This window comes from Podarcis liolepis (assembly GCF_965112155.1).
Source record: "Podarcis liolepis genome assembly, chromosome: 4".
Lineage (NCBI taxonomy): Eukaryota > Metazoa > Chordata > Lepidosauria > Squamata > Lacertidae > Podarcis > Podarcis liolepis.
In genome coordinates this window covers 7,354,077-7,381,166 of record NC_139558.1, presented here as the reverse complement: position 1 = coordinate 7,381,166, position 27,090 = coordinate 7,354,077, and the positions used below count along the sequence as shown (strand labels likewise).

The window sequence follows — 27,090 nt, the reverse complement described above, 5'->3', positions numbered from 1 at the left end:
AAGGTTAGCTTCTGCAAATAATGGCTTGATTCAGACATACAGTGGTACCTCGGGTTACATACGCTTCAGGTTACGGACGCTTTAGGTTACAGACTCCGCTAACCCAGAAATAGTACCTCAGGTTAATAATAATAATAATAATAATAATAATAATTATTATTATTATTATTATTATTATTATTATTATTATTATTATTATATCCCGCCCTCCCCAGCCAAGACCGGGCTCAGGGCGGCTAACAACCAATAATAAAAACAAGTTGATTAAAATACAATTTAAAAGATTAAGATACAACATTAAAACATTAGGATGCAGCCTCTTCACAGGAGGAGAAGGTTAAGAATTTTGCTTCAGGATGAGAACAGAAATCGTGCTCCGGCTGCGCGGCAGTAGCAGAAGGCCCCATTAGCTAAAGTGCTGCTTCAGGTTAAGAACAGTTTTAGGTTAAGAACGGACTTCCGGAACAAATTAAGTACTTAACCCAAGGTACCACTGAAATGGTAAACCATGGTTTGGCATTCCAAGAACAAGCCATGGCTAGTTTCAGGCTTTTTCATTCCCCACTCCGCTCTCCTCCTCCTTTGTGCATGAGAGCACAAAATGGAAAGCATCTACTTCCTCTTTTGAATAAATCACAGTCTCCTCTCATATAAAAAATTTGGGGAACTACGGTTTATTTTAAATGTGATTTGTTCAAATCTTGCGTTGAGATCCTGCTTTGATAACTAACCGCATCGTAAACCACAGGTTTCCGAGGTTGGATATAATGAGAAACTGCCGTTTGTTCAAAATTTAAAGTGGAAGCTTTCAATCTCCTCCCCACATGCACATAGGAATTGCAAAGGCTAAGAAGCAGCGTGTAAATCCAACATTCGCCACACCTCAGTTTGGTAACACTAAAGTTTAGTGACTAAACCATGGCAGAGCATTATGTCTGAACTAGGCCAATATGTGGATCACCTCAGTAGCACAGAATTATAGAATCACAGAATTGTAGAGTTGGAAGGGACCCAGAGTGTCATTTAGCCCAAACACTGCAATGCAGGAATCTCAACTCAAGACAAAATGTTCATATTTTTTTTACTAAGTTTAAAATTGATCAGTTATCTCAAAAAAACCCAAACCCAGCTGAATAAATTGTTGTAGTATCCCATATATAACACAGGAAACGATAAATTAAAATGAGATTTGGTAACTGTAAATTGGGAATTTAAAATTGGGGCTATAGACTTCAACCAGTTTTTAAACTAGGATTGCAGACATTTTTTCTTGCAAGTGAAGCTGCTTCAGGTATGGTGATGAAATTATGGGGAAGAGCTCCACTTGCTAAATGCCTTCATGGCACACATCTGTTTAAAAATCCAAAACTAAAGAAAGTAAGCAAATGGCCAAATCTGATTTAAAATCAGTATAATTCTTGTAACTTGCACAAGCATAAACTTTGAGGGGAGTGGTACTTTTAGCTATGGTAAAAAGGTGAGGACCCAGGACTTTGCTCATTCCCTTCTCCTTGTTCTAGCATAAATTCTGTTGTTGACTTTCTTAGCCATGGTTCAGCATTACATCTACACTGATGCAAACCACAGTTGACTCTAACCGGGTTTGCAGACACTGTTCAATATCCCCACTTAAGCAGACCATAGTTAGCATGCAGTCACTCTAGTCTAGCATCTTAAGCATGGTTCAGAAAATGTCAACAGTAAATCTGTAGTGAGTGATTTCTCGCTGTTGCTTCACTGATGCAGTAATATCCATGGTTGGTTTAAGACTAAAGCTTTGATTGCATACTGCAGTTATGTATTAGTTATTTATACCAAGATATGTGCAACGCTTTTCCAGCAATAGCACCTTCTCATAACACCACCTGCAATATCAGCAGATAACAATAGCACCAGTGGTAACAGAAAAATATAAAATAAGTTAAGCACCTTACCTTTCCGCACCAGTCATTCTTTGGAACTAACTCAGCTACAATTCTCTGAACTACCACCAAAGTATCACTGAAAACATTACTCCATACTTAACAGCTCCACAATGAGCTTCTTAACTCTTCTGTTTACCTCAGTATTTTAATTTGCACTGGTCTGATTAGGAGGAAGTAGTAATGGCAAAGCAGATGGTTGTCAGAAATCTGCTTACCGCAATCACGCATTTGAGAGTTTGGTGAGCTGCGCTTTGCACTATGAAATATTCCTGCATTAAAAAGCCTCCCAAAATCAAGAGCTGGCAGAATGGTTGGTGCTTATCATTCATGTTGTCATTTGGGGCTTTTTTGCTTTTCCAGAAGGGTGAAATGTATAAAGTACAAATGCGGAAAAGTGAGACAAAGTCCTGTGGTTTTTTTTTTTTAAAAAAAAATTAATTAAAAACACAAACATATCATAGAAGCTTCAGATCCTTTCTCAATTAACTTTCAAAACAACTTGGAACAATGGACTCCTCTACAAAAATCAGAATGATTAATTAGATTTCAAGTAGCTGTGGAATATTAGGCCAAACTCCAAAAGAATGGGGATTTTCTTTGAATACGTCATGCACAAACATCCTATACCTCTTTGTTTCTTTGCAACAATCTTATACCAAGGATTTCAAGTGATTGACTCAATTAGCAAACAAAGAAACCTGAGGTTGTTTGGATAATTAGCTGGTTAGACTCTGTCAGAAACAGATACATATAACACAATTAAGGGACTTGAAAGTAACCATCCAGAACAACAAGGAAAGGAGAAAAATAAGTACTCAAAAGCAGAGGTGTAGTTTGCTGTTCTGAACCTGCTTGTCTTTTGATCACATTATCGTCACTCAAACTCAGTCTGTCTGTTGCAGTTTGCATTTCATTAAATTTGTGTTCTTGGCCCAGTAGGGCAAGGAGGTCGGTGTGGAGTCAGTAATATGTGAGCAGGGGGAGGGAAAGATAGGCCAGTGCAAATTATGTTATGCATTTTTGTGTTTTCATTTTGCAAATTGCCTTGTGATCTTCAGATGAAGGGCGGTATAGAAATTCAATAAATAATAATAATAATAAATCCATTACAAATCCACGCAAAATCCATTACAAAATGCTTGCTGCTGCATACTCCTGCGATAACACCCCAGTCTGCAGATTCCCTAGGTCCCAAATACAAATCAATGAACTTTCTCCATCTCGATTCATAATATGTTCATTCCCTCCGAGTTTGCCCTGCGGCACTGAGAATTTGTGGGGAAATGTTTTCTCTAGTTCTTTACTGATATTTCAGAAAGGCCTGTCTTGCTCCAAATGCCTTCCAGCCAGCCCTCCACTGTTCCCAGTTTTCCCAGTTGCTCATTTGCCCCCTTCCTTTCCCCAGAAACTTACCTTCCTGCAGCAGTTTGAGTGGAAGAAGGGAAGCTAAACGACTGAGCCTAAAGAAAGTTCCCAATGAAAGATAGATGTTTGGCTAGGGCTTCTGGATCCTTACAAAGGGGCCTTTGCCATGGAAATGCCCTGTTCATAAGGCTTTGAGCCTCATTAAGGCCTAAAATCATCATTCCTACTCCCATTCATTTCAGGGAAAGGGGAGGAAGCTTGGAACGCCACAAGCATTTCTGCACACTTAGCCAAAATCCAAAGGGATTCTGAATTCAAAACCATGAAACACTTGCTGAGGTTCTTTCCACCAACCCACCTCTGAAGCTTGCCAACATCGCTGGTCAGAGGTCACCAATGGCTGGATGTTAGCATGCTTTATTTATTTAGTTATTTTGTTAGATTTCTGCCCTACCCAGGGATGCTGAGAATGGGGGAGAGATTTAACACACGCACACACCAGTTAGGACTTTCTCCCATCAACACTATGGCAACTGAAGCCTTAATGTAATGTTACTTTCTGAGAAGCTTGCTTGGAAATAAATTATATAGCAGTGGGCTAATTGAGATGCAGTGGGAAAATGCTTCCCCTTGCTACACTACGTTGCCGTCTTCAAGACGGCCACGTGCTTCATTTATTTCTAGGTAATGATGTAATCTACATCAATATGCCAGTCCTACCATATAATTTCTCTTTCCCGGTAAGTGCTTATCTTGCACTTTTATAAACATAATCGCAATAGGAGATTTCATTTCGGGGCTTGCAGTCCATTCCCCATATTAATTGCCACCTGCCTAAACACAGCAGCAAACCTCCTGAATGGTCAGAATTTCCCCCATATTAGACAGTCATTTAAAAATATTATTATATGAGCCTGTCACCATCTAGAATTCTTCAGACATTTACTATTCCATGGTACATATTTTTTATGTTTTATGGTGTGCGTTCCCCCCCCCCCTTCTTCAGACTTCATGCAGATGTGCAGGGGTTTACCAATCATGTTGCATCACCGCCCCAGATACCTTGTCTACCTTATCAGTTGCGTCGCATAGATTCGCTTTTGTTAGAGCCAGATTTAATGTGTTCCCCTCAAATGTGCTGAACAATAGATTTTCTAATGGTAAAACCTCTGTTTTATGCGCATGTGACAACAAATCAATAGAATCCCTTCATCATATCTTGTTTAATTGTCCTTTATATATTGTTCCCCGATCAAGGATTCTGAGTTCAATCATTTTGGAAACTCTTGCTAAACCACCTGAATCACATCTAGCCTATCTACTCCAGGACATTGATTCTTATAGAACATTACAGGTTGCCAGATTCCTGAATTCAATTCTTTCATATAAAAGACTTCATGGAATGCTGCATGACTATTAAAATCTAGTAAACTCTATCCACCATCTTTATAATCAAGGCCACAATATGGTACATCTAGAGATTGTATGTAATGTGAAGGAGAGTATGCGTTGAAATATTTTAGTTGATATTTTAGAATGTAAAATGCTATTTTATTGATTGATTGGTTTTTACCTTGTGGGCTTATAGCCGAATAAAGTATTATCTATCTATCTATGTTGCATCACCACACAAGGAGTGTTCTGTGCCACCAGGAGCTGGCCAGGTGCTTCTCGAAAGCTTACAATCAGAACACTCAACAGTATACCACTGAATATCAGGTGATGGGTGCCACAATTGAGAGATACAGCTATTCCACTCATGTCCTGCTTGTGGCCTTCTGACTGGTCAGTGTGATAACACAATGCTGGACCAGGTCAGACACATGCTCTGTGAGTTAACCTTCATTTTGCACCTGTAAATCTTCTTTTAGTCTGTGAATATAGCAAGCCCTAGTTGGGAAATATAATGAAGCTATAGTGTGCCTCCTTTGCTTAAGAAACTCTTCCCCACTCAGCTCTCCCATGATGTCTTATTATCCCAACCCAGCCAAACATCTTCAGATGCATAACGTTTAAGGGTGCTACTGGCCCACCCAGGATGGTATTGCCAAACAGGGAGTGATGACAGTAACCCCCCCATAGCAGAAATGGGGTCTATTCTATTTGTTTAACAATGAAGGGCTTCCTAGGTAAGATCAAAACATTTAAAAATAAAAACGAAACGAGATCTGAAATCCAAAATAATGGTACCCCTAGGATTGAGCGGAAGGCTGTGCTAGAATATTAAAGCAAGACTGGGACTGAATAGTTGTCCTCTTAGGCAGGGCTGAGCAACTGAATCCATAATGGATGCAAAACTTTCCTTGCTGGCAATTGGCATTACCAGGTTTAGAATGTGCGCAGATCGGCGCGGCACCCCTGTGCGATGCCCCCATGCTGCGGATCACCGCTGCACCCCCATGCGCAGATCACCGCAGTGCCTGTAGGAGGCTTGCCCCACCCCCACTGCTCCGGGTGCTGGAACAGCTAGCTACACTCCTGGGTGGGGGCCAATTAACACAATTTGTACAGTTAAACCAGATTGTATCTTTCCAAGGCCATGTAGTGTGGTTTCCCCTGGAGCAGCCCATATCTAATACCAACCCTGTGGAATTAAGGGGGTTGGCCAAAAGGGGCATACCACCCGAGGAATCATAGGGACCCAGGGAACAGACCAAACATTCTCCCCTTTTTATAGCCATCTCCTCTGCTAGGGTTATTCATGTGTTGTTCACGGCTGCCCTTTCCATAATACGCCTTCCTCGCTTTCTCCCAACTCAGATGAGGTGCTTATTATTGGGGAAGGGGCACAAAAATAAAATATGTCCAAAAGGGTTCAGCTACCATGGTCCAATCTGGATGGGGGCCACCGGTGGGTGAGCACGAGGATTAGGAGCTTGGGGTGGTGACACAAGACACTTCCTGTCCTCTAGCAACTGTGTTACCCCACTCCCTTCCTATTTATAACCAGTGAGGCCTTTTTTCAGTACCAACAACATTAAGACAGACCTCTTACCTTTCATAAATAGAAAGCAGCTGAGGCTGTTTCTACTTTTGTTTCCTTTGAGAAGAAGCCTTCCTGAATAGACTTTGCTACGGGAAAGTGGCAAGGCCTTTTGATGGGTTTGTTGTTGTTGTTTAGTTGTGTAGTCGTGTCCGACTCTTTGTGACCCCATGGACCGTAGCATGCCAGGCACTCCTGTCTTCCACTGCCTCCTCCAGTTTGGTCAAACTCATGCTGGTAGCTTCGAGAACACTGTCCAACCATCTCATCCTCTGTCGTCCCCTTCTCCTTTTGCCCTCAATCTTTCCCAACATCAGGGTCTTTTCCAGGGAGTCTTCTCTTCTCATGAGGTGGCCAAAGTCTTGGAGCCTCAGCTTCAGGATCTGTCCTTCCAGTGAGCACTCAGGGCTGATTTCCTTAAGAATGGGTTGGTTTGATCTTCTTGCAGTCCATGGGACTTTCAAGAGTCTCCTCCAGCACCATAATTCAAAAGCATCAATTCTTTTGCGATCAGCCTTCTTTATGGTCCAGCTCTCACTTCCAAACATCACTCCTGGGACGGGTTGGCAGATCAATTGACAGATGAGTCCAAAACGCTTTCCCTGCACCAAAGCTTGATACAGGCCCCAAATAAACCCTTTCATCACCTATCAACATCCCTCTTGACCATGTTCAGAGATGGTCTGTTAACTGTCTCTCACATTGGCAGGACTTAGAGCTTAGACTGTTGGTGACATCATGCATGACATCAGAATGTTATGTTTGCATTCAGCAAAAGCTGTTTCCATGTCAATTCTAGTGGCCAGTAAACCTCTGCAAGCAAGTAGCCATCTGCCTGCCTATAGTTCAAGGTGTAATTTTGTTTTCATAACCCAAGCTTGAAGAATGCAGTTTCTAGTATTTAAAAACAGTACAATGATCCAGTGAAACAAATTGACCCAAATACAGTATTAATGTTCAGATGTGATCCACTTTTACCCTCAAAATCTACCATTTTGGAATATTGCTTATATTCAAGATAGCTCTTGACTATTTGAGCTCCTGATTTGAGGATTTATTTTTACTCATACCGGTTTTTCGTTTTAAGCGAACGTTCTGTATGAAATTAAAGCCCATGGATCAAAATAATATTTTTGATGCCGTTTAATCTTACATCTTACTGCTTAAAACTACTGCATAGTTTAATGCAATTGCTTTTGTGGGAAGAATCGGCTGAACACGTTATCGATAATCCTAATGCAACTGTATCCAAGTTTGTTCTGGGATTTTAAAAGGCGGGTTTAAAGAGAAGATGTGCTTACCGATTTGCTTGTGAGTAAAAAAACACCGAGAAATTACCAATTAACGCCCCCTGGCTTAACGTCTGCAAATACATTGTGCAGTCTCACATATTGTGATTGCTTAGTTCCAGTGCATGCCCATGTTCTATGGGGACATTAGTAAAAAAAACACCAGTGTTTTCAATGTGTTATAAACATGCAACACTAGATGGTGCTGTAGAGCATAAAACCTTTCTATGTGGTTTTACATAGAGTTTTTTCTTTCTTTTGTTATAACAATTTATGACTTATTTATAGCAGGGTTTTTTCCCTGTGTGTAGATCCAGCCTTGGTCTTTCAGTTCTAGCTGTTTCTCTGAATCTCAGGATACTGTGAGAGCTAATTAGCTGCTTCCATTTCCATTACATAGAATGGTATGTGATAGTGGTAAAGGGTTGTGTATGGTGGGAAGTAACTGACAAATGGAAGAGGCAGAGAATGGCAAGAGCACTAGAGCACCCAGGTCCCGCTTGCAGGCTCCCGTAAGCATCTGATTGGCCTAACTGAGTAGGGATCTTCTCATATGCTAACTGCCCCACACTTCTATCCATCCACAACATGTGGTATCCAGAATTTATGCTTCTTAAAACTGAGGCTTTATCTGCATAACATTCCTAATAGCTTTACTTCATGAATTTGGCTATTGTTTCTTTAAATTAGCCTGAGCTAGTGGTCATCACCATATATTGTGGCAGTGAATTCCACAAATTAATACTTTTTGTGGTATGAATAGGTCCTTTCTTTTCCACTGCCAGTTAGTTTCCTGTGGTGAGCCGGGCCCGTGAATTGAGAGAAGGACTCTACCAATTCCTTTCCTTTCTTATTTCTGCTTCCGCCCTTTGGGACAGGATCCAGTCTTGGCCAAAGCACTGAACCCCAGGGTTAACCTTTAATTAATAAACAAACAAAACAAGGTGTTAGAAGAATGAACACCTCTTAATTAAGTCATTGGCAAAGAAAGCTGTTGAAAAATAAAGGTGTTCTTATTGCAGAACCAAAATGGAAAAGATTGCATGATGGGACGGCACCAGTTTAGAGTCAGCCCTTGGCATAAGGTTGCCGATGGACCTCCCAGTGCTGTTCTCTTCTCAGTGCTGCTGCCAGTTGATTGTGTCAGGAAGGCTTAGTAATGAATAATTAGCTTTAGTAGTTTTGAAATCAATGTAACTCTTTATTTTCGTAACATTTGTTGTTGCTTAAGTCGCCTGTTGTTTGCTGTGAAGGAAATGCCTTTGCAACCCAAACCTTTAGGACCCTAGGCCTGTAATAAAATATGGAAATAACTCGTTCAGGCTCTCTTACCCAAATGCAGAGATAGAATGATGGAAAGTTTTGCTGTTGATTTAGATGCTTGGGGGGGGGGAGGGGATGACACACCTTTCTGATTAATTTACCAAAGTTTGCTAGCTTCTGTTTGTTATTATTGACTTATTCTGTCAGCTTGACCTGTACAAAAATATGAACCTTATGCTAGGTGTGTGGTTAAAATAGGCAGAAGCTGACATAGAGCAAAAAAGTTTAAAAAGTTATATAGCAAAAGATTCCTGCATTGCAGAGGTTTGGAATAGATGACCGCATAGTCCCTTATTTTACTTATTTGCTAGTTACAGAAATGCATAAAAGTCTTGACAATTTATTTTTGGGGGGCAGTACCTTTGGGTTTTCTCCCAAGGTGTTTCCTGCTGCACAGCATAAATGAAGAAGGGTGCCTCTTTTGGTGGCACTGTGGTCTAAACCACTGAGACTCTTGGGCTTGCCGATCAGAAGGTCGGCAGTTCAAATCCCCACGACGGGTTGAGCTCCTGTTGCTCAGTCCCAGCTCCTGCCAACCTAGCACTTCGAAAGCATGCCAAAAAGTGCAAGTAAATAGGTACTGCTCTGGTGGGAAGGTAAACGGCGTTTCCGTGTGCTGCTCTGGCTTCGCCAGAGTCATGCTGGCCACATGATGCAGAAAAACTGTCTGCGGACATGATGCAGAAAAACTGTCTGCAGACAAACGCCGGCTCCCCCAGTCTGTAAAGAAAGACGAATGCTGCAACCCCAGAGTTGTCTGCGACTGGACCTAACTGTCAGGGGTCCTTTACCTTTACATTTACTTTGAATATTCATTGGTTGTGTTTTTATTTAAAAAACTCCCTACCTGGGGAAAAACAGGTGAAGGGGACTGGCACTATCTTGACACTGCTTTAGTTTTCTATATACTAATTAGATATATTTTTACATACTTTTTAATATACTAACTAGTGTAGAAATGAAGTACAAAAGTAAGTAAGAATAAACTTGTCCCTGCTACATGTGCATGCCCTGGAAGCTGTTTGGGTATTCTGGGCGCTGATAAAGTCGTTGATTGGGTGCCTAAGGAATATCAAGCCATGGGGTTATCAGTACAGGAAGTGCTGTCATGAGTTCCTCTAAGCAATAAAGCTGTGCAGACAAAACTTGCTAGGTTAGAACTGGCAGCTCTATGGGATCAGTCAAAACACTATCAGTCCCTTATATCATCTAACCACTATTGAGCTGTTAGCTGCAATACTACCTGCTGGTGATCTGCAGAAAAGGGCAATCAAAACCAAGAGGTTTGGAATGCTTTCCCCGAAAGGAAAGGCTAAAGCATTTGGAGTTTTTCTTTTTTTCATTTAGAAAATGCAGGGAGGAGTTTACTGTGGGGATGGGGATAAAAGTTATTTATTTCACAAGATATATATGCTGCTTGATTGTAATTGAACCTCAAAGCTATTTATGAAAAGAATGTATCGGGTGTTTTGTTTTTTTAAAAAAAACCTATTTAAAATAATCAAAAATTATTAAAATCAGTGGTAAGCTAAAAACTAGCTTTAAAAAACGCATCAACCTTCTTCATTTCTGGACAGGCTTGCCTAAACAGAAACATTTTTATGACACACTGAAAAGAGTATATGGAATACTCCTGCCTGATGCCAAGGGCAGAGAGTTCCGAAGGGTGGGAGCTGATACACTAAAAGATCAATTTCTTTCAGGTGAGAAATTGGTATTGCGTGGCACCTGTAGGAGTGCCCGTTCCACAGATTGAAGTGGTCAAGGGGGCACATAAAGTGTAATGCAATCTGGCAAGTAGAATGCTCCCAAGCTGCCAAGGGTTTTATATACCTTGAACTTGGCCCCGTAGCAAATCAGTAACCAGTGTAGGTCTCTGAGCAGAAGTGTTATCTGCTGATAGGGTCTCACTCCCGTCAGTGATGGTGCCACAGCATTCTGCACTAACTGCAGCTTCTGGATCAGGCACAAAGGAAGCCCCGCATAGAGCATATTCCAATAATCCAGTCCTGAAATAACTCAGTGCATGAACTACTGTGGCCAAGCTTTCCTGGTCCAGGAATGGTCGTAGCTATCACACCAGTTGCAACTGGTAAAAGTCTCTTCTAGCCACTGACGCTACCTGTCTGTAATGATCTCAGACAGGTAAGCAAACCTCGATATGAAGCAATGACTCTCTGGCAGTTTTATGGTACGTTTATTTATAAATTACATCCAGAACTCCTGGCCTGCCACTCTTTGAAATGAGGTTACTCTGAGTCTTTGCCCCTCTTGCAGCATGAAGGGCGCCAAATTCCAGTCCTTCCTCTCTTGTACTTCTGTTTCATTTTAACCCTTTCAACTCTGGGTTCAGGAAGAAGGAGGGTGGAATTCCCCCCCCCCCAAAGAAGAACTCTCAGCACGCTGTTTCTCTGCTGGTTGCATAGCAACCCTCTCACTGCCGCCTATCTCTCCCCCTCCCACTACTTGTGAGCTGTCTGTGTCTACTGAAGAATTTGGAGCAAATGATTCAGCAGAGGAAACACAGCCCAGAATAACTAAGGAGATAGTACAAGAATACTTGGCTAGTTTAGATGTATTCAAGTCTCCAGGGCCAGATGAACTGCATCCAAGAGTATTAAAAGAACTGGCAGATGTGATCTCAGAACCACTGGCAGTCATCTTTGAGAATTCCTGGAGAACAGGCGAAGTCCCGGCAGACTGGAGGAGGGCAAATGTCCCTATTTTCAAAAGGGGGGAAAGAGAGGACCCAAATAATTACCGCCCAGTCAGTCTGACATCAATACCAGGGAAGATTCTGGAGCAGATCATTAAGCAAACAGTCTGTGAGCACCTAGAAAGGAATGCTGTGATCACCAATAGTCAGCATGGATTTCTGAAAAATAAGTCATGTCAGACTAACCTGATCTCGTTTTTTGACAGAATTACAAGCCTGGTAGATGAAGGGAATGCAGTGGATGTAGCCTACCTTGATTTCAGCAAGGCATTCAACAAGGTGCCCCATGATATTCTTGTAAAGAAGCTGGTAAAATGCGGACTTGACTATGCTACCACTCAGTGGATTTGTAACTGGCTGACTGACCGAACCCAAAGGGTGCTCATCAATGGTTCCTCTTCATCCTGGAGAAGAGTGACTAGTGGGGTGCCACAGGGTTCTGTCTTGGGCCCGGTCTTATTCAACATCTTTATCAACGACTTGGATGATGGACTCAAGGGCATCCTGATCAAATTTGCAGATGACACCAAACTGGGAGGGGTGGCTAACACCCCAGAGGACAGGATCACACTTCAAAACAACCTTGACAGATTAGAGAACTGGGCAAAAACAAACAAGATGAACTTTAACAGGGAGAAATGTAAAGTATTGCACTTGGGCAAAAAAAAATGAGAGGCACAAATACAAGATGGGTGACACCTGGCTTGAGAGCAGTACACGTGAAAAGGATCTAGGAGTCTTGGTTGACCACAAACTTGACATGATTCAACAGTGTGACGCGGCAGCTAAAAAAGCCAATGCAATTCTGGGCTGCATCAATAGGAGTATAGCATCTAGATCAAGGGAAGTAATAGTGCCACTGTATTCTGCTCTGGTCAGACCTCACCTGGAGTACTGTGTCCAGTTCTGGGCACCATAGTTCAAGAAGGACACTGACAAACTGGAACGTGTCCAGAGGAGGGCAACCAAAATGGTCAAAGGCCTGGAAACGATGCCTTATGAGGAACGGCTAAGGGAGCTGGGCATGTTTAGCCTGGAGAAGAGGAGGTTAAGGGGTGATATGATAGCCATGTTCAAATATATAAAAGGATGTCACATAGAGGAGGGAGAAAGGTTGTTTTCTGCTGCTCCAGAGAAGCGGACACGGAGCAATGGATGCAAACTACAAGAAAGAAGATTCCACCTAAACATTAGGAAGAACTTCCTGACAGTAAGAGCTATTCGACAGTGGAATTTGCTGCCAAGGAGTGTGGTGGAGTCTCCTACTTTGGAGGTCTTTAAGCAGAGGCTTGACAACTATATGTCAGGAGTGCTCTGATGGTGTTTCCTGCTTGGCAGGGGGTTGGACTCGATGGCCCTTGTGGTCTCTTCCAACTCTATAATTCTATGATTCTATACTGCTCTAGCTGATTCAGGGAAACTCTTGATGAAGGGGGCCCGATCCCACCGCCTCCTGCTCTTTCTGCGATATTTCGTCTCCAGAGTCGGACTCTGTCTCTCTTTGTACTGGCAATCCCTCTTCTCCTGAATCTGACTCTTGCCAGGCGTTCAATTCAGCCACGTCCCTAATACCGGCCTTCAAAGCTGAATCCAAAAGCAGCCCCAGACTATGAACCAGCTCAGAAAGAATGGAACTCTGTCTAAGGCAGACCATTGACCAAAAAATTGAACAGGGAAGACACCCTTTTCTCCCCTCCTCAGTAAAATCAATTGACAAGAGATTCTACAAGAGATGCTAATAGCCACAGATTTTGACATATCCAAACTTACCATGCTTAGTCACAAGAGCTATATGAAATCTCCAGATCCAGAGGCCGTCTGCCTCTGAATACTAGCTGTTGGGAAGCAACAGTGGGAGAGGACTGTGGACTTCATGCATGTCTTGCTTGTGGAGCTCCTGAAAGCATCTGATTGGCCACTGTGGAAACAAGATGCTCAACTAAATAGACATTTGGTCTGCTCCGGCTGGGCTCTGTTTTTATTTCTATGCAGCAGAGGGCTTGAGCACAGCAGAGAACAGGTCAGTTCTTGGAATCAAATACAGGGGCTCAGATTGTAGAGCATATGAGTCATCTTCCAAGCTGGGACTGCTTGAACAATTCTATGACATTTCATTGGCAGCAGTCTAACAATAAAGTCACACCTATTATACTGACAAGATGGGACGCTGCCTCAGATTGTGCCCTTGCAAATTTTCTGTGTTTTGGGGAAAGAGCAGAGTAAATGAAGCAAGAAGAAAACTCACATAACAAACACAACACCTTTATGTACCCAAAGACGCCAGGTATGGCAGAAGCTCTTAGAAGGCAGCAATCAGCGAGTTGGCAACAATATTGTTGTGGGGTTTTTTGTCTGCCAGCCGACTGAATAGGTCTACCTTGATCAGAGCCTAGGATTTAACAAAAGAATGTTCATGTTTCTTAATGACACATAATGGGCAGTTGATGTCTCTTGATAGTGGGCAAGCTCACTGAGTGTTTTGAATGGGAAAGCTATCACAGCATGGAACTGTAAGACAGACCCAGCAATGGGCAGAGGAGCTGTTATGTGTGGGCAGCCTACCTGGAACAAAAGGAGCAGTTTTAGAACAAAGACAGGGAGAGTCAGAAGCACAAAGAAAGCTGAGAGTTAGAAGCATTTTGAACTGCCCATCTCAAGAGATCTGATATGACACAGCGCATTAGAAGCTTGGTAGGAGCGCATACAGTAAGCCCACAACTTACGCACATTTAAGGTGTGTGCATTCAGCTTTATGTGCTTGGCAAAGCATTTTTTTTTTAATTGTGTGTGGAAAGTATGGACAACTGGGGGAAAAACTTTGGCAATCCCACCTGCAATTGCACCCAATGTGTTTCGACTATATGCAATTTTGGCTTTAGGCACAATCTCCATAACATAACCCCTGCATAGGTTGTGGGCTTAGTGTATACATTTGCCTCCTCTTACTGTCTATACATATATTTGTGAATTTTAAAGAAATTAAAGTGTCATAGGAGTCCAATGCTCTCTCCTCCAAAGGAGACCAAACCTTTGGCAGTGCTGCCCCCAGGAATGACCAGTGGTTGTCTTTCCCAGACTGGGCTGGACTCTCATTTAATACATTCAGGTGATGGGAACGGATAACCCAGGGGTAGGCAAACTAAGGCCCGGGGGTCGGATCCGGCCCAATCGCCTTCTAAATCCGGCCCGCAACTGTCCGGGAGTCAGCGTGTTTTTACAAGAGTAGAATGTGTCCTTTTATTTAAAATGCATCTCTGGGTTATTTGTGGGGCCTGCCTGGTGTTTTTACATGAGTAGAATGTGTGCTTTTATTTAAAATGCATTTCTGGGTTATTTGTGGGCCATAGGAATTTGTTCTCGCCCCCTCAATATAGTCCGGCCCCCCACAAGGTCTGAGGGACAGTGGACCGGTCCACTGCTGAAAAGTTTGCTGACCCCTGATACCCAAGAACCTCATCTGAGAAGGAGGCAGTGACAAGGATGTTGGGCACAGGAAATTTGTTTTGGCATAATCATTTGTGGATTAAAGTTCAGAGACCACTACTTCAGATGCAAAGGAGAGTAATATACCTGGATCTTGTGAATATGTAGATTGACAAAAGGACACTCATATACAAGGGGTTGCTGGAGAGGGAAGTGGGGTCGGACATGAATGAAGCAGGGCAGGACCAATTTGGGGGGGGGGAGTTCTCAAAGTATTATCATATGTGTATGTTTGTAAAATCTGAGTTTTTACAGAACAATGTCTATGTTGACTATGTGTGGCTCTTGAGAGAGACAAGTTAAATTGGTTAATAGTGAGTGTGGGCATGGGTAGATAACTACTGACAAAGTACACTTCTCAAGATGATTTCAAATTTTCTGTTTGTTACCAATTTCCTGGGCAACAACATCAGAATTGACCTTTAGCTGTCCCACAGGAGTTCGTTCACCCATTATGCAAATACGTCAAAATACTTCTCAGTTTTCTGAGATTCTTCCTCCCCCCCCCCAAAAAAAAATCCAATTAGGTTTCTCGTTTACAGTTATTAAACTACTATCCTTGGTAAGCCACCAAGGAGCTTGTAGTCAGTAAATTAAGTAGATTTAGATGGTGCGTATCGAAATGTAACACTTTCCTTAAATTTGCACAATTAAGCAAAATCCAACGAAGCAGAGTTTTATTGGCGATTCAGTTTAATTCAAAGGGGAAGATGTAGCCTGAATCCAAACTGCATGCACTTAGGATAGCTCTGGATGCTGCCTTGCAATAAATAGCAGGGTTGCAGCACCAGCTTTTGTGAGAATTCTCTCTGCTCTGCTCCCCTCCCCTTCTTCCTGCTCTCCTGCCCTAATTGTGCAAAATTCCTCCTTGCTGTGAGGTCTCTAGCATAATCTCTCTGTGTGATGAGTTCAGTGGACAAATTTGTATTTTGCAAGACACCTGAACAACCGCAAACTTTAGAATACCAGCTATTATCATACCTTCTTTAAAATAAAATAAACCACAAAAGGCCAAATATTTGGATAAAACCTGGAAAATTAAATAGGGGTGGATGGATTTGACTCTTTCAAGTCATTTGGGAAAGATTAGAACTTGTAATCATTTGTACATGTAATCCCATCCTGTTTTCTCATTCACCTATGAATTTAAAATATATATTTCACAAATTCAAAATGTATTTAAACGTATATTATTTCTTAGAATATGTATGGACGGGGTGAGCTCCCGTTGCTCAGTCGCAGCTCCTGCCAACCTAGCAGTTCGAAAGCACGTCAAAGTACAAGTAGATTAATAGGTACCACTCCGGCGGGAAGGTAAACGGCGTTTCCGTGCTCTGCTCTGGTTCGCCAGAAGCGGCTTAGTCATGCTGGCCACATGACCCGGAAAAAGTGTCTGTAGACAAACGTCGGCTCCCTCAGCAACTCCAGAGTCGTCCATGACTGGACCTAATGGTCAGGGGTACCTTTACCTCTATCTATATATCTATATCTATCTATATGTGTGTGTGTGTGTATAATCTTAAATGTGTATTTTGACATATGTGAAATTCAGTCCTGTACTCAGAAGCAAGTCTCACTGAGTTCAATGAGTATAGGATTGCAGCAGGTATGCCATCTGCCTCCAATTTTCAAGAAAGGGGCCAGGCCCCCTCAATATGCCGCAGTGCGCCTTGGCGATCATTCCTGCCACCCCAGAGGACCTTGTGGGGACTACCCGTAACTGCAGCAGGCTCTGTCAGGCCTCCTCCTACCGCATTATGTCACACACAAAAAGGTTGGGCAGAGCCCATTGTGTGCGGATTGTTGCCTTTAGCTGCCACAAACTGCTTTGCAACGCTTGGCATAGGGCAAAATCCAGTGGCAAGCTGAGTTCCATGCATTAGTTGTGTGGATCAGGTAATTTCATAGAGGAATTTACAAAAACTGAATCAGGAATCGGTAGAAAACTTGCATGCTCAGGAAGGGATTATTTCATTCCCAGCCATTATGCATTAGAGAAGTAAAATCCCACAATGTATTTTATGCAGTTAAACCAAAGCCAAATTTTATTCCATGTCATCATGAAACCCAGTTGCTCGTGTTGATCTAATATTCGTGTTAGAATTTCATTCTTCTTGGTCAAAGGAACAGAATTATTAATTTAAAGAAAAGTGGCCCCGCTATATGCCCAGTGATAGAATAAATGAGACCAATGGGAGCAAATGCTTCAGGTATGGCTAGAATTTCCAGCTCTGTTGTTGCTGTTATTATGATGTCATCACAAGCCTTTGATGTATGTGTCTGGCTGTGCAGACTACTATCTCTGATGACTACATTGCCTGAGAGCTTTCAGCCCCTTGATGTACTTGTCTAGCCTTAGAGCCTAGCTCAAAGTGTGCATGATGGATGAGATTTTCAGCCAAATCTTTTGAACAGGCGAAGTTCCTTGCTGGGCTCTCAACACAGCTTGAAGGTCTGTATAGACAAACACATAAACCCACACATGTTTGAGTACTAGGGCTACAACAGCTCACTCAGCAGGAATCAGCTGTTGTGCGGCCAGCTTCTGCTAGTGCAACTGTTGTGTTTGATGCTTTTGTCACACAGACTTTAAACTCTGCTATCTGTTGGTGCAAAGGCTCTTGTGCTAGGAGACAGAGTATTGGGCATGGCCATTTGCATTTAGACTTGGAGCATCAACTCTGGGTGGATGCACACAATGGCTGACCTCTCTTGTTTATTTGGTGCCCACCTTTCTTCCATCATACAACTCAAGCCAGCATACATGAGATTTCTAGGAACTCTCCACAATGAGGCATTTGGACTGTGCTCCCTGCCACATTCTCATCGCCCTTTAAAAGAAAAATATCCCACTGTTTTCTTCCTGAAAAAGATATAGGGGGACTGCAGTGGTAATGTTTATATGTGTGCCTACATTCTTTCACTATTTGTGAAAGAAAATAGTGGCGACCCATTTCCTACAGTCAACTATCTGTAGTTTATAAGGTCAAAGTCTTGTTTGTTATGATTTTCAGTCTAAGATTATATTATGAATATGTCAGTACTGTATATTATAAATGTATTAAGAACCCACTCAAATCATGAAGCCATGAGAAGCCTACAGATTTATGATTTTATAATATTTGTATGTACAGTGGTACCTCAGGTTACATACACTTCAGGTTACAGACGCTTCAGCTTACAGACTCCGCTAAGCCAGAAATAGTACCTCGGGTTAAGAACTTTGCTTCAGGATGAGAACAGAAATTGTGCTCCGGCAGCGCGGCGGCAGCGGGAGGCCCCATTAGCTAAAGTGGTGCTTCAGGTTAAGAACGGACCTCCGGAATGAATTAAGTACTTAACCCGAGTTACCACTGTAGATCCTTATGCATTGTTTGGTCAGCTGCTGTGCAGCTAGAAAAGAAATCTTTAATAGCAGTTAGTAATATATCTTAGGTAGCAAATAGTATTTGATTCAGCCTTAGTAACAAAAGATTCCTTCGCATATAACAAATCTTAGAACAAAAAAAAGTGATGAGGTTGTAGGATCACTATCTGAACGGGGTGGGAAAAGAATAGCTAAAATAATTACCGGTATGTACTAATTAGAAGCATTTCAGTCCTGAAGTTTTCAACACTGCTTGTTTTTTGGAGGTGATTTCTATCCTAAAGACTAAATGCATTTTCAATAAATAGTTTGAATCAATTCAAACTCTTTCAATCCCCTCAACAGCTCAGGTAATCGTTAAAGTTGAAATTCTAAGCCTGTCTCCATAGGGCTCTGGTTTCCAGAGGCTTCCCCACTCCAAGTACATTACACGTGATGGTTTCAAGCATCAATGACCCCCAATTTAGTTGTTGGGGTCCATAGGAACCAACTTTCTTAGCCCCCCCCAAAATTGAGGCCCCCCCCAGTTAATGGCCATTGACATTCAAATGGTGCGTGTGTGTGTGTGCTGTGTCATGTGATTGGTTATGTGGAGCAGGGCTTACATGCTCCCCCCCCCAAAATATTTCATTCAAGTTGGCACCCCTGCTGGGGTCTTCCACCAAAAAGACCAGATCAAATCAGGTGATCTCATTTCCTTGGCTCCTTAGAAAGCTTTCTGGATCAAACTTTATCTTTGTTCTGAACAATCAGGTGACCTGTTTTTTGCCCTGTCTCAACCATGTGTATGGTGGCATCTGCAGTATATAAAAAAATACAAGACTATTCATAGCATTTGCCCAGAATGAACATGCAGAAATCTCCAGCCTATATTGCAGATACAGTTGTCTATGTTATCTTTTATTGGGATAGCAGCTCAGAGCTATTCCAAAGTCATTATTCTGGATATCATTTGCCACCTCATTTGCTACAGAAAGATCTCTCATACAGAACTCCTACACGGAAGCAAATAACACCGTCTACCCTCTCACCACTTTTACCTACATGCTTGTCTGTGTCTCTGAGACTTATTACTGCGTGACATCACTTTAATGAACCTTAATCAACTTCCTTTTGTTAACAGAGCTTTTCCCTAAAATTTCAAATTGCTGCATTCATACTCTTGGTGGAGCTTTTGTTTTATTTATTGGACTTCTGCTTTACATTATGCATTGGGTTCCTTTATCTGTATTTTAACCACATATAAGGCATTGTCAGTGGAGTGAAAATGATCTAATAAATCTTATCGCTACCACTCTCTTCTTCATCGTTCTTAAAAAAAAACAGAAAAAGAAAAAAAAGTGTCTCGGAAGATGTCAGAAATATAAAACCATTTGTTTCTGCAACCTCCCCAAACATTTTTACAGCTATGTCAATGTTGGTTCATGGCTCCCGCTTCCCTGTTTAATAACGGAGAAGCAAAAGTTGAAAGTAGTGGAAATCAGGCTAGCCAAAAGTAAATCTGTGACTGTAGAAATGACTTGTCTACATTTTATCCAGTTAGCAAGTCAGGAGTAAATAATCTAATCAAAATTTGGTCATCCTGAAAGTAACATTACAGAATCCTGTTTACATTAAGCCAACATTTCAGAAGCTTGCGGTGACAAAACTCTTGGTATTTCTGTGCATCAGATGATAATGAGACAAAGGAAGACAGAAGATCAAATATCTATTTATTAATGTTTTTCAGGAATCCATGGAAATTGTTTCTGTCCCTTAAATCACTGGTTCTAAACAAGAAAAAGAAATGGATAGGTTTGTTCTGTGCAAGCAACTGTACAGTTTGGGCCATTCCTCATACGTGGTACCCTGTGGGCAGCACCCAAAAGGCAGCCTAGGTGCACCCAATTGAATATATATTTATTTATTCATTATTGTATTCATTAGCAACCCACCCATCTCAAAATAGACTGGTGTACGATATTAACATGTACATCCTCCTACCAAAGTGGCTTGCTGAGTGGGGTGGAGCCACTTATGGTACCTCCGTGGCAGGAGGGCTTGCTGTTGCTTAGCAGCAGGGGGAGAGGTGAGATGACAAGGAAGTTGGTGGAGGGCAAACACACCAGCAGAGCCAGTTAGGGGGTCCTAACAGTGTGTTTGCACCATGCCAACCTCCCAGTTGCCTTGCCTCTCCCCACCACCCCTGTCAGCAACAGCGACACACCTGCCAGAAAGCTACTGAGCTGCTTCCGTCATGCAGTCCGTGACAGGCCTGCTCATCAAACGGTCCATGCACTGAGTACATCATTACAACAGGGTGGTAAGGATGTAATATATTTTGACACAACCTGACAGTATCTCATTTTGTAAGCTTTCAGAATGGAGAGGAGTGCTTACCTGGTGAGAAAAGAAAAGTAGTCCAGCTGGCAGAGGGGAAAATCTAATTTTCCAATGACTCTGATGGATATTTGTCATCAGTTAAAGGAATTATTCACTGCTGTGACCCTCCTTAACTTAAGCTTGACCCAAAGAAGATCAAAGATTCCCTAGCAAGAGATAATTAGTAAAGATATTAATTTAACAGTCAGAGGCTAAAAGAGATTGATTTATTAATTTCTCTAAAGGGTTAGAGCTCTGTATGTTCTTTTAAAACATTTTTTCTCGCTTAAAGGAGATATGTTTATGTGTAAAACATTTTCCAGTAATTTATATCGTATGTGAAGCTTACTCTTTTGATTAGGGGCCTCTAAGGTTTTTTCAATAGTGAGACTTTCAAGCTGTTGATTCCTGCATGGTTCAGGATAACTCAAATCTTTGTCATTTGGTGTGTGTGTTTGTGTGTGTGTGTGTGTGTGTGTGTGTGTGTGTGTGTGTGTAAGTGATACCCTGTTTTATTTTTTGAGATTGACACCTGTTGAAGAAATGCTGCCAGAATATGAAGGGACAGCAAGCTCCTTTCCTTCCACATCTCCATAGAATAGCATATAAGGCAGGAATGGGGGAAATGCAGATATTGCTGGACTTTTACAGATCCATTATTTTTGACCATGCTGATGGGGGTTAGGGTCCACCAACATCTAGAGGGCCACAAGCTCCCCATCCCTGATACAAAGGATTCTGTTCCTCATTCTTCTTTATCCCCCACAGCTCCGTTCCTTGTGATGGCTCTACAAACATTTTGAAGAACATTATGAGGGAAGTGAGGATCTCTTTAATGACATGGTCACTTCCCAGCAACAAAACCCGGAAGCAGAACTCTGAAAAGTGACTCCACAAGAGATACAGATGGCAAAGCCAGCTCCTGAGACCAAGAGGATAGGTAGCATAGACACACCCTTGGGCAAATCACTTGAGAGGTGAGTACTGATATCCTGTGAAGATATGCTTTGCCAAGTACAGTTGTGCCTTCGACCCCAAACACCTTGGTACTTGGATGTTTTGGCTCCCAAACGCCACAAACCTGGAAGTGAGTGTTCCTGTTTGTGAACGTTCTTTGGAAGCCGAATATCTGATGGGGCTTCTGTGGCTTCCTATTGGCTGCAGGAACTTCCTGCAGCCAATCGGAGGCTGTGCTTTGGTTTCCAAATGTTTTGGAAGTCAAACGGACTTCTGGAACGTATACCTAAAGCTCAGGATATTTATGATAGCCGTTGGGCTGGGGTAGTGTAGCGGACTAGTGAAGGGGAGACTTGGTTCTAATCCCTGGTCCACCATGAAGCTCACCAGGTGATTGTGAACAAATGTCAGGGCTGGAATCAGATGCAGGTCAGCACGAAGAGTCAGAGTCAGCTGTCAATGAAGTCAACTCTTTATTCAAGGAAATGGCATACAACTTAGCAACACTTCTCAGTAGGTCTTGCCCCCATAGAGCTGTTGCTAGGACTGGAGCTCCCTGCCTTCTCTTTCTAAGACTCATCCTCTCTCAGATGTTTCCGAAGCAGCCTCAAACTGCTCTGTTCTCTGTTCTGGTCTTCATGGTCTTGGAGACCAGGTGGGGAGGAGAGCTTGTTGCACCTGGAGAAAAAGACTCCCGGGATGCTTCAGCAGTCTCTTGACCCTCCCCCCTCTGCTTCAGCCTCAGAGTCTGAACTGCTCCCTGTCACAGGTTCGCTCTGCTCACGAAACCTTGTTGGCCCTTCAGCATCTGGCCCCTCCCCCTAATCTTCTTCTTCTGACCTCTCCTTGGTGTCCCACCACAAACGCTCTGGCTCTGAGCCTTCCTCCTCTGGGGTTTTCCCTGGGAGTTCCTCAGCTGGTGCCTCCCACCACTCCTCTTTGTCCAGCCAGTCCCGGACAAGAAGTCACTCATACTTAGCATATGTTTCTTCACAGAGTTGTCATGAGGATAAAATGGATGGTGTGGCAGGACATTGGGTGGGGAGCATGAGGAGCACTGCCTTGAGTTCCTTAGAGGAACAATGGGATATATATGGGGGGGTATTTTAAGGAGTAAAAGAACCAACTTGAAATATGAGTCTCTATTTCAGTATGCTGCCAGCTGCCCACTGTCTTGACTTTATTAAATTTCACAAAACTGGCTTTGGGAGACTCTATAACAGGCTGACATAGGGTGGATTTTTTGATACATGTTTGTGCATTTAGCAGATATAAAATGGAGTTGCAGTTCACAATGGAAAAAGTTATTTTTAATTATGCATGAGCATGAATATGTATTTAGTGAAACAGACCCTAAGGGTTTTTTGTGGGGCTTTTTTTTTTAACGCTAGTCAGTCTTGCAAAATTATTCTCATTTAGGGTACAAGTTACATTATAGCAGAAATCATGATTGAAATTCAAATCCTAATACTGTTAAAACACAATGTTAACAATGAAAATGCTTAGAGTGGCATTAAAAGTATCTAAGATAATGAGAATAAATGATGTGAATTAGAGTTAAATTAACAACAGATAATACAATTGCAGATCAAAAGCCAGATTGCTGTGTTATTAATCTTACAGTAGAAAAGCTAGGATGAGGGGCTTTTCTCCTCTTTAAGTTCTCTTTTGAGAAGCATAGCTTTATAGAAGTTCTCACTTTGGGAACATTAGCATACTCATAACAGGAACATTCTAAATATTCATTCGGTGTGTTCATTTCTAATAAATCTAACTGATAACCGGGGGGGGGGGGAATGTATAACATGTTATGTTTATTCCAGAAGTCCCTGTAATACAGCAAAGTACAATCAGGAGGAGAAATTATTGGGTCTCATAGTTAGTAAAACATGGCATTTTATGGTTCATTCTAGAAAGATACAAATTATGAGTCCTATTACATTGTGGTTCATACAGTATAATTTCGCAAATATATATCGAGCTGTTTATTTGAAAGAAGTGGCGTTGCCTTTTCAGCAAAAGTAGCAGGTGTTTCAGTAATGATGGTTTTTGGATGTTATTGGTTCTTCCTTCAGAGCCCTCTTATCATGCAGTGTAATTTGGCAAGGATGTTCAGTCAGGTTTCATTTCAAGAAAAGCTTTAAGCATGGATTTAGTTTGCAACCAGTTCAAGACTAAAAAAGCCAATGCAATTCTGGGCTGCATCAATAGGAGTATAGTATCTAGATCAAGGGAGGTAATAGTGCCACTGTATTCTGCTCTGGTCAGACCTCACGTGGAGTACTGTGCCCAGTTCTGGGCACCACAGTTCAAGAAGGACACTGACAAACTGGAACGTGTCCAGAGGAGGGCAACCAAAATGGTCAAAGGCCTGGAAACGATGCCTTATGAGGAACGGCTAAGGGAACTGGGCATGTTTAGCCTGGAGAAGAGGAGGTTAAGGGGTGATATGATAGCCATGTTCAAATATATAAAAGGATGTCATATAGAGGAGGGAGAAAGGTTGTTTTCTGCTGCTCCAGAGAAGCGGACACGGAGCAATGGATCCAAACTACAAGAAAGAAGATTCCACCTAAACATTAGGAAGAACTTCCTGACAGTAAGAGCTGTTCAACAGTGGAATTTGCTGCCAAGGAGTGTGGTGGAGTCTCCTTCTTTGGAGAGGTCTTTAAGCAGAGGCTTGACAACCATATGTCAGGAGTGCTCTGATGGTGTTTCCTGCTTGGCAGGGGGTTGGACTCGATGGCCCTTGTGGTCTCTTCCAACTCTATGATTCTATGATTCTATGATTCTAAGACAGTGCTTAAGCACACTTTGGATTTCATATCTTCCAACAGTTCCCAAATGGAAAAGCGGGGGGCACTCTCCTTGCATACAGTGCTGGATTTAGGTTCAGGTGGGTACCCAGCATAGGGGGCCAAGTTGAGGGGGGCAAAATTGAAAAGAGCCATCACTGAGAAGATTCATTTGGGGACACCAAACTTTGGCCGTGCTCAAGGTGCAATGCTACAAAAGATTATCAAAGTCCGGTGGCACATTGGGACTTGCAGGAAGAGGAGGGCAAGGGGCATCAGCTGATGCTGCTGAGCTCATCGGCTCTGTTGCTGGCATGGAAGTGCCACCTTGTAAACACCCGGAGCCGGTGCTTTCTCTGAGACCCAAGGCAGGCTGATGGAAGCCTCATGGTTAGGGCAGCTCAGCCAGCCCCGTCTTTTTCCCATACTCCATCGACAGTGCATGTATATGGGGCGCAGGGGTGTGTGTATAAACTGATGTAGAATAGAAGGTCCCTATTTTCATCTGAGGAATATTGGAGGAATGTGCCATAGCTGGAACAGAAAGCAGGTGCTACATGTAGAATTCTCCATCTCTAATCCAACCTAAGCATGTCCAGCTTTTGTTAAAATGCTAAAACCTGAAAAACAGTGATTGGTGTCTAAGCAGGGTGGGAGGCCAACAAGGAAGGTTCCTCTTTACCTGCTGATAGATGCTGATAGGCATCTAGCTTTTCCAAAGGGGCCTGCACTCATATGAACCTTCCTGGGACTGAGGATTCTGCTTGCCAGCCCACTGTCAAGGTCCATGAGATTGGTGGGCACTAGAGACAGGTGCTTTTCCTTTATCTCTGGGATTCTCTCTCAAAGGAAGTACATACGCCCCCAGTTTTGTTAACTTTAATTGGACCTTGGAAACTTGTTTCAATCTGTATTTTACGAGGAGTGCTGTGCTAAGCTCTTAAACTGCAGCCATTTTTAGTTTTGTGATTGGATTGCTTTGTGTGTATTGTAAAAAAATGTGTCCGGAGGAGGGCAATCAGGTTCGGAAGCAACATCCTATGGGGAATGCTTGAAAGAGTCAGGTACGCTTAGCTTGGAGAAGAGAAGATTAAGGGGAGGCATGATTGCCGTCTTCAAATATGATGGCCTTTCGCATAGAAGATAAAATAAGTTTCTGAATGCCAGTTGCTGGAAACAGGCCATTGGCTTGACCCAGGAGACTCTTCTGAGTAGACATTCTCTGTTGCTCCAGCAAGCAGGACTAGAACTAGGCGCACAGGAAGAAGCTCCCTTATACTGAATCAGACCCAGTGGTCGCTCTAGCTCAGTATTGTCTACATTGATGGGCAGTGGCTATCCAGCATTTCTGGCAGGACATCTCTCCCAGCCCTACCTAGAGATGCCGTGGGTTGAACCTGGGACCTTCTACATTCAAGACAGATGCTCTACCACTAAGCTGCGGCCCTTCCCCTCTGTAACTAATGAATGGAAGTTGCAGGGAGCAGATTTCATGTAACGTTCATAGAAACTTCATAACAGTAAGAGCTAGCTGACATTGGAACAGATTGTCTTGGAAGGTGATAAGATCTCTCTCACTAGAGGTCTTCAAGCAGAGGCGGGACTGCCATTTGTCAGGTCTTCTCTAGCTGCACCCCACATTACAGATCCTGCACTTAGCGCACTGTGTTGGACTAGAAGACCACTAGATGACTTTCCAGTTCTCAGAGTCTACATTTGTGATTCGAGGACCCGATCCCCGCTTGGGGAATAAAGACACGTGGACACAGAATGTAAGGTCAATGGGTAAGGTAAAGGCCACAACTTTATTGATTACAGCATGTGAGAAGGTATTGGCTTAGGCATTGGACCACGGAACATTAGACTCCACCCACTCGTAGAGGGGTGAGTCTGAGGAGGGGTTAACCACCATTAGGGGAAGCCTGTTGATGCTAATCCAACTATAGGCTCTCTTCCTGATGTCACCGAGGGTCGTGCCATGCCCCCCCGCCACACGGGCATCGGACAGGATCCATGACCGCTGGATTCCTTTAGCGGAATACCCAAAATTGTCGGGGAAGACGATGGCCACACCTTGCCCCCCGAAACACCAACAACACATTCCAATGCTTAACTGCCACCCGAGCCAAAAGGCTCGCCACCAATACCCTCACAGCTGCAACCAATCCCTAAGATATGTTAGCCAGCCATATGTTGTTTCCGCGATCTGAAAGATGAACGTCGTCATCCCGGAATAGGGTCTGGTCGCCAATCTGGATATCATCATGAGATATAACTAGGCAATTCATAAAATGCACTTTGCGCTCTACCGCGCGATTCAAGAGTTTCCTGGATTTCTCAAAGGCCATAATGTTATGCGCACCGTGCCAAACTTTCTCTTCAAGAGAGAGGACCAGAACAGGGTTGTTCTGGGAAATAAGGCAGCCAACTCATCCAAGACCTTTCTCATGTTCCACGACAAGTCCACACTCTTCCTGCTAGCCAGGTTGCTCTCACCCAGCTGAATGATTAGAATGTTAGGGGGGG

At 42.8% G+C, this 27,090-nt stretch overlaps 1 long non-coding RNA gene across 6 annotated transcripts in view; it reads left to right on the top strand.

Moving 5' to 3' along the window:
- Nucleotides 1–27,090, top strand: part of LOC310706066 — a 164,905-nt gene that overhangs the window by 1,988 nt on the left and 135,827 nt on the right. For 2 of the 6 annotated variants that reach the window (XR_014525626.1, XR_014525627.1), the window contains exons 1-2: nucleotides 17,274–17,536; nucleotides 21,581–21,789. This is a non-coding gene — a long non-coding RNA (uncharacterized lncRNA). Of the gene's footprint in view, nucleotides 1–7,063; nucleotides 7,125–17,273; nucleotides 17,537–21,580; nucleotides 21,790–27,090 lie in introns of those variants that run through there. The other 4 variants (XR_014525629.1, XR_014525630.1, XR_014525631.1 and 1 more) reach the window with 4 other exon arrangements.